Source organism: Haliotis cracherodii, unplaced genomic scaffold, assembly GCF_022045235.1.
Source record: "Haliotis cracherodii isolate W230 unplaced genomic scaffold, xgHalCrac1.p SCAF_3, whole genome shotgun sequence".
Classification (NCBI taxonomy): domain Eukaryota; kingdom Metazoa; phylum Mollusca; class Gastropoda; order Lepetellida; family Haliotidae; genus Haliotis; species Haliotis cracherodii.
In genome coordinates, this window is record NW_027266286.1 from 8,124,544 (window position 1) to 8,131,346 (window position 6,803).

Genomic DNA, 6,803 nt, shown 5'->3' on the forward strand with positions numbered 1-6,803 from the left:
AACTATGATCTCAGCTGTTTATCAAAAACTCGCATAAAACATCTCAATTTTGACCCTGATAGGCCTTCGTATGAGACAATCCTCGACAAACAACTTCAGTGAGTTTGAAAGTGAATGTGGAAAAGCTACGTCAATCGCAGTTGTTTGCGTATCGGCAATATTGCAGCCATATTGGCGAAGAAATTCATCTTGTGAGCTATTTAAGCAATAGGAACACGCGGTTATTAAGGTCGGTAGTTTTGATAGTGTAGATTCACCAACTTAGGAAATAGTGTCGATAATATCGGTAGGTTACAGATAAGATGTAACAGATCCAGAAAACTGACTGACAAATGTTCAGGACATATGCAACACACCTGGCCAACACCAGATATGGTTTATCCAGGTAAAACGACGCCCATGAAGGTAAACTTGTCGTCACAGACTCTGTGATAAGAAAGGTATAATCAGTGGAGGTTTAATGATGACCAGTTGAATCTGAACTGTCTTGTGAGTATTCCTATTTTGACCTGTAACATATGGTCCCGTGTTTTTCAGGTGAACAATTGACTTGCCTTTGCACGTGTTTTTGACGGGTACATCCGGTGGGGCAGGATACGCTCACCCCTTCGTGGACACCTGATATCTTAAGTACTTGATAGTATTTAGACTTCCGAGTTCCGAGTTGTTGGCAGATATCTATAAATTTGGAGTGTGTGTGTGTGTGTGTGTGTGTGTGTGTGTGTGTGTGTGTGTGTGTGTGTGTGTGTGTGTGTGTGTGTGTGTGTGTGTGTGTGTGTGTCTGTGTGTGTGTGTGTGTGTGTGTGTCTCATGGTTTGGTATGAAGTCGTTCAAAGTGAAAGTCAATTCTTATAATGGTTTGTCTCTTTTGTATACCTCGTGTGATGTAGCGCTTTATGACTTCATGTCTCCACTGACAGCCATACAAAACCAGCTGTATCGCGGAATAAAATAGTTCCCCACAGATAGAAGTGTCATGAGCATATGTATGTTCAACTTGCTTTACAGTAACATCTGTTGTAGTTTGTTTTTAAGAAATGTATTCAAATAACAGCATCATTATGTGAGAAAGGTCCCGTTCACTTAAAAAATAACACTAATACTTTTAAAATGAAAACAATTCCATCTTTGGATTTCTGTCTATTTTATTCTGTTTCATGAGTATTTCATGTCAATTTATGTCATTTCATGTCATTTAATTTCACTTCATTTCATTTCATTTCATTTCATGTCATTTCATTTTATGATTGACTGCAAATAAAGCAAAAATACCATTACTCTAGACTGTAAATACAAATAAACTATACTCAAAAACATTTCTTTGCAAAAGAACATTGATTTTAGGACACATTAGGAAATGTATGGTAATTACAAAATATTATTTATAGTAGCAATGTAATTAATTCAAATACATAATATCACAATTAAACATCAAAAACTAAAGATATCAGTAAAAATGCTGTTGTATTTACCTAGTTGTTGACCACTTTTATCACATCATGTGACTACCTAGCCAGCTGCCATGTGGCTCTGTGCATGCCTTGATTACATGCATCTATAAATAGACTAGTGCACAGCGCACCCTTTTGGGCTTAAGAAAATGAAAATAGTCTACCTTGATACCAAACTAAAGCATCATAAAATGAAGACATCTTTTAAGTGTATGACTATTACAGGTCTATTAATAACTACCTCAGTAAGTCAGTCACAATGACAGCGCGCCGTAACACATAAAACATCAAGTACAAGACGTCAAGATGGCCGACACGATAAACGTGAAGCGAGAGATTTTCGAAGTTGTTAAGGTCAAAATAGGACTGCTGTAGACTGGTAGACTGTAACTGTCAGTCTAGGCACGGAAGGAGTCGATACTGCGATAGTTGATGAGCATTTCTACGTTTTCGTCGTAACGAAAGATATTCGTGAACAATCATGTGTTCAAAATCTCTGACGTTTCGCAGTACATGCTAAAACGCTGAGTTCAAGAATAAAGGGTCTAAGAGATCAGAAACCACCCTTTTGTATGTATTCGGACAAGGGACCTGGTGTTTCCCCAGGAATGTTGAATTGTGTCGTTCATACGCTCAAGAACGTTTGTGTCGCGGTCACATGACAGACCTCTCTTCCAATAGAAAAGCCGTATATCCCGTAAGATTCAAATTTAAATATTTTGTGTGTGTGTAGAAGTTGATTTGTATATAATCATTTTCAAATGTATGAAAAGAATTTGATTGATATCATTTATTTTTTGTTACTATTGTTTATACACGGACCTACTTTATAAGTCGGATTTACAAGGGATGGTGAAACGTTCCCACGTGTTAGGCAGGGAGATTGTACGTACCCCGGTTTCACTCAGACGCTATTCCACATTATTTGACAATGTCGAGAGTCCGGTTATGCTTAATACTAAAGACATTTCGTAAAAGAAATGAAACCAGGTCATCGTATTGTAATAATTTCATTTACAGTAAACTACGGTTATAAAGAACTCAAAGGGACCACTAATTTTAGTTCGATATAACCGAAGTTAAAAGTAAGTTCGTTATAAGTGTGTTCGTTATAAACGTAGTTAACTGTAATAGAATTTTTTCCCTTACAGAAAATGGACTGGACTCTGGTATATTTCACGTTGAGCCTGACAGTAGGCGGTGTATACAGTGACACTACGGTGACCATCCACCCTCAATGGTTGGCACAGGGAGGAAAGGCTCGCTATGACAGCAACAGATGGAACAAACACAATAATCTGGATGAAACAAACCTCATTCCCCATTGCCGGAGCCTCCATACTGACAGTGGGTGCTGGAGCAACAGAGATTATAATGACCGCCTCTTCCAAGAAGTAATACCAAATATTACTTGCAAACGAATAGCCGTCACTTAGTTTTGTTCACAGAGATATTTGACATCAAGTTGAAAATGGATTGACGGTGATAATCTAAGGGAATATATTCGTGTTATTATTTGCTGTTCAAGATTAGACAAATACAATCTCACGTGTGTCTTAGAATATCCCCACTCGCAGTTACGAAAACCATACGAGCGTATGTTAATTACGTGATGAACACTGTGTATTACTTCTGAGCTCACTAGCAAGAATGGCGTAGGGCCATAACAATTCAAATACTACCCAACATGGTACTACAGAAATGAAAACAAATAATCAAAATGAGAATAAATTAAATTTTGAACTGTTCGTAAATGTTAGTTTCAAACTTTCAGTGGTGTTTATTCTTTACCAGTACAGATAAGAGGGAGTTGATCAATTCTTGACGACATACATGTATTATGTCATCAATATAAGTAGCTAGTAGATGTACGTGCTATTATGCATCAACGAATGATCGGAAAATGGTACAACGTGGTATACAAATCTACTAATCTACTAAGCATGTTATTGTAGTGGCCAGAGGACCCAAACCACAGAGGCTACCCCGACCCCAACTACCTGAAGAACGCCACTAGACAGCAGGAACTGTTCTCCAAGTACGTTGAGAACATCAACAGCGGTTACAGACCTCCATCAAAAAGTGACGTTAACTATAACGTCGCTACATGACGGCGGTTTGATAATATTCGAGTCTTGATCAGACAATCAGCGATTGGCATCATGAGCATATATAAACGCAATAGGGATACGATAAAGGCACCGAGCCTGGACACTTATCCATTTTGTCGGCACTTACGACCAGCACATTGGCTGTTGGGGTCTCACAATCTTAACGGTCATGGCCGGAATATTCCCACGTATTGGTAACAGAGAAAGACGTAGTGGGTATACAATGTAATAAATCCTCTTCTTTTATTCACACCAAGTGACTTTCCTTCAGGGGAGAGAATAACTATTTATTAAGAAGAGTTTCAGATGTTGAAGTATTCACATTGGCTTTTAATGGAAATAATGGTTAAGTACATATATATATATATATATATATGTGTCTCTCTCTGTGTGTGTGTGTGTGTGTGTGTGTGTGTGTGTGTGTGTGTGTGTACTGCTGTGTGAAACGATGCTCACTTACGCATCACATGTGACGTCATAGATCCATGACTCGAGATGCACCATTTGTTAGTGCATGACTAGCGTGTAAAGTTTTGAAATCATGTGCAGCATATCGTGCCGACAATAAAGTCACGCTGTGTTAACACTTGACTGATTGTTAGTTTTGTCATTAATTGGTACACATTGGAAGCATCTCTTCTAATAATAGGAGCGGTCGGGTAGCCTAGAGGTTAAAGCGTTCGCTCGTCACGCCGAAGACCCGGGTTCGATTCCCGACATGGGTACAATGTGTGAAGCCCATTTCTGGTGTCCCCCGCCGCGATATTGCTGGAATAGTGCTAAAAGCGGCGTAAAACCATACTCACTCACTCACTCTTCTAATAAGAGCCCATACCTCCACTTTGGGGCAACTTTGGGCAATAGTTGATTGAGCAAGTAGACATCGATGTATGGAGCTCATCAAAAGTAATTCCTACTAGGTGACAGCAGCTGCATAGTTATGGGATCGCGATATCGAGTTAATCGGTTTGGCCTATCACATCGATAGTACTAATATCTATTATATACTAAAAACTCACATCCTGGAGCATCAGCCTTGAAGACGGATGTGTCGTGTTTTCATATCCAGTTTATGTCCCTCACTGAAGGCAGTCGAGGCATTCCAGATGATTTCAACAGAAACCCTGCTCCAATATAGTAACTCTTTTAACTTGAAGTTCAAAATTATCATTCACTGACGTTGAAAGATTTGACGATTTTAGTTAACACCAAGAATAAAGTAACTATCATGCAATATGATTTCACAGAAAAAAACTCTGATAATCAGTTATAGTATGCATATATATATACATTGATTAAAAACTATTTGTTTAGGTATTGCAACATTAGCTTAAACAATATAATTTGTCCGTGTCAAAGCTATTTTAATTTCAGCGTCTATTTTTTCGAAACATCCAAATCAATTGTTGGCGCTTGAAATGAGTAGGGTAAAGGCCCTTAGACCCCTGTAAAATAAGATCTAGCTGGGATGTCACAGGTATGATACATCAAATCAATATATTTTTCTTTCAAGTATCAACTCGTTTTCTCAAATTCAGTATTAATGATCAAATCGTGAAGGTAATGCAAAAATGGTGGCACTAAAACAAGCAATTTACAAACGATTATAACACCTCGTAGAAATGAGTAATATGATCATGCAAAAAACATACTAAAATACGCCCTTTACTTGCTTCCTGATTAACAGGGCGGTCGGGTAGCCTTGTGGTTAAAGCGGTCGCTCGTCACGCCGAACACCCGGATTCGATTCCCGACATGGCAACAATGTGTGAAGCCCATTTCTGGTGTCCCCCGCCGTGATATTGCTGGAATATTGCTAAAAGCAGCGTAAATCAAACTCACTCACTCACTCCTGATTAACAAAATTCAGGCAAAAAGACGTACTTCACAAGAAGAGATAATATTTTGGTCATGACCTTGACCATGTTATTTCATTCTTTCCTACACCATTCATTCTTAATAACATAATTGGTTGTTAATTTAAATCTCATTTAAGATGTTCTCAAACCGTTACAATTCCGTTCATATTACCAACATATTCATCATTGTAACTGGTTTACTCTTATGCTGTTTTCAGCTGTTTATTTCCCGAGTTGGATAAACACGTCTGAGCATGAAGGTCAATTTCCAGACAATGTCGATGCTGCTGCCGAGTTCATGATGTTGATGCTGCAAGGAGTTTATGACTATACCAAAGGACGGATACCACACTACTTTGAGCCCATAAATGAACCGGATGGTCGATGACGTATATTGAATTTCACAACTGTTGCCACCTTTCACAAATTAGTTGCGGAAAAACTTCACGCCAGGTTTAACATCAAAGTGTCTGGTCCTACAGTAAACGGAGAAACTGGCAAGGCTGATGTAAACAGCTTTTTATTTTGGAAAGTACTAGTAAATTTCATGGATGCCACTTTAGACTCTATAGATGTATTTTCATTTCATTCGTACAACTCACTCATTGTTTCGGGGAAATCGCATAATCTTACTGGTATGAATGAAGCACGTCTGGTAGCATTTGTCGACCTGGTTGAAAACTATGCCTATCTGAAGACCGGAAAGATCATTCCCCTTGTTATTAGTGAATATGGCCGCGACATAGTGATAGGAATTGACAAATTTGCTCCCTCGGGTATAGTAGACTTTTCAACAATATACCACTGCAATGCCCATAGATTTACCCAACTAGGTCTCCGGGAATACATTGTCAGAACAGTGGTATTTCTGTTAGACAAAGAAGAAATTATGGGACATAATAGTCTCAACTGGTCACTTTTCACTCCTCAAGGAAACGCCACACGTATCGTCGACGTGTACAAGTTTTGGTACAAATTCACGTCAGGTTTCTCCTTCATCAGAACTACCAGCCAGTATGATGGAGAGGAACGAACGGTGTCGCCGTTAGCAATGTCTAGTTCCCAGCATAATGAAACGGTCATCCTCTTGCATAGCTATTCTAAGAAGTCACAGGCGGTCAAGCGGTCATTGGTGTTATATACCCAGGTTATTTGAACAAATCAATTAAGTGTTTTCCTGAGCGTGAATACTTTATTTGTCACAATCTGCCTCGGCACTTGCATAAACACACACACACACACACACACACACACACACACACACACACACACACACACACACACACACACACAAACGTTGCAATATAAGTGTTACAATCCTGGAAGCGACGTTAAACTCCTTTTCACCTCACAAGGTAGGAGTACTGACGGTCACCGTGTTA

At 39.0% G+C, this 6,803-nt stretch overlaps 1 pseudogene; it reads left to right on the top strand.

Moving 5' to 3' along the window:
- The first annotated feature begins 446 nt into the window (after window positions 1-446).
- LOC139475206 (beta-porphyranase A-like) lies at window positions 447-6,577 on the top strand (annotated as a pseudogene).
- Window positions 6,578-6,803: the final 226 nt, after the last annotated feature.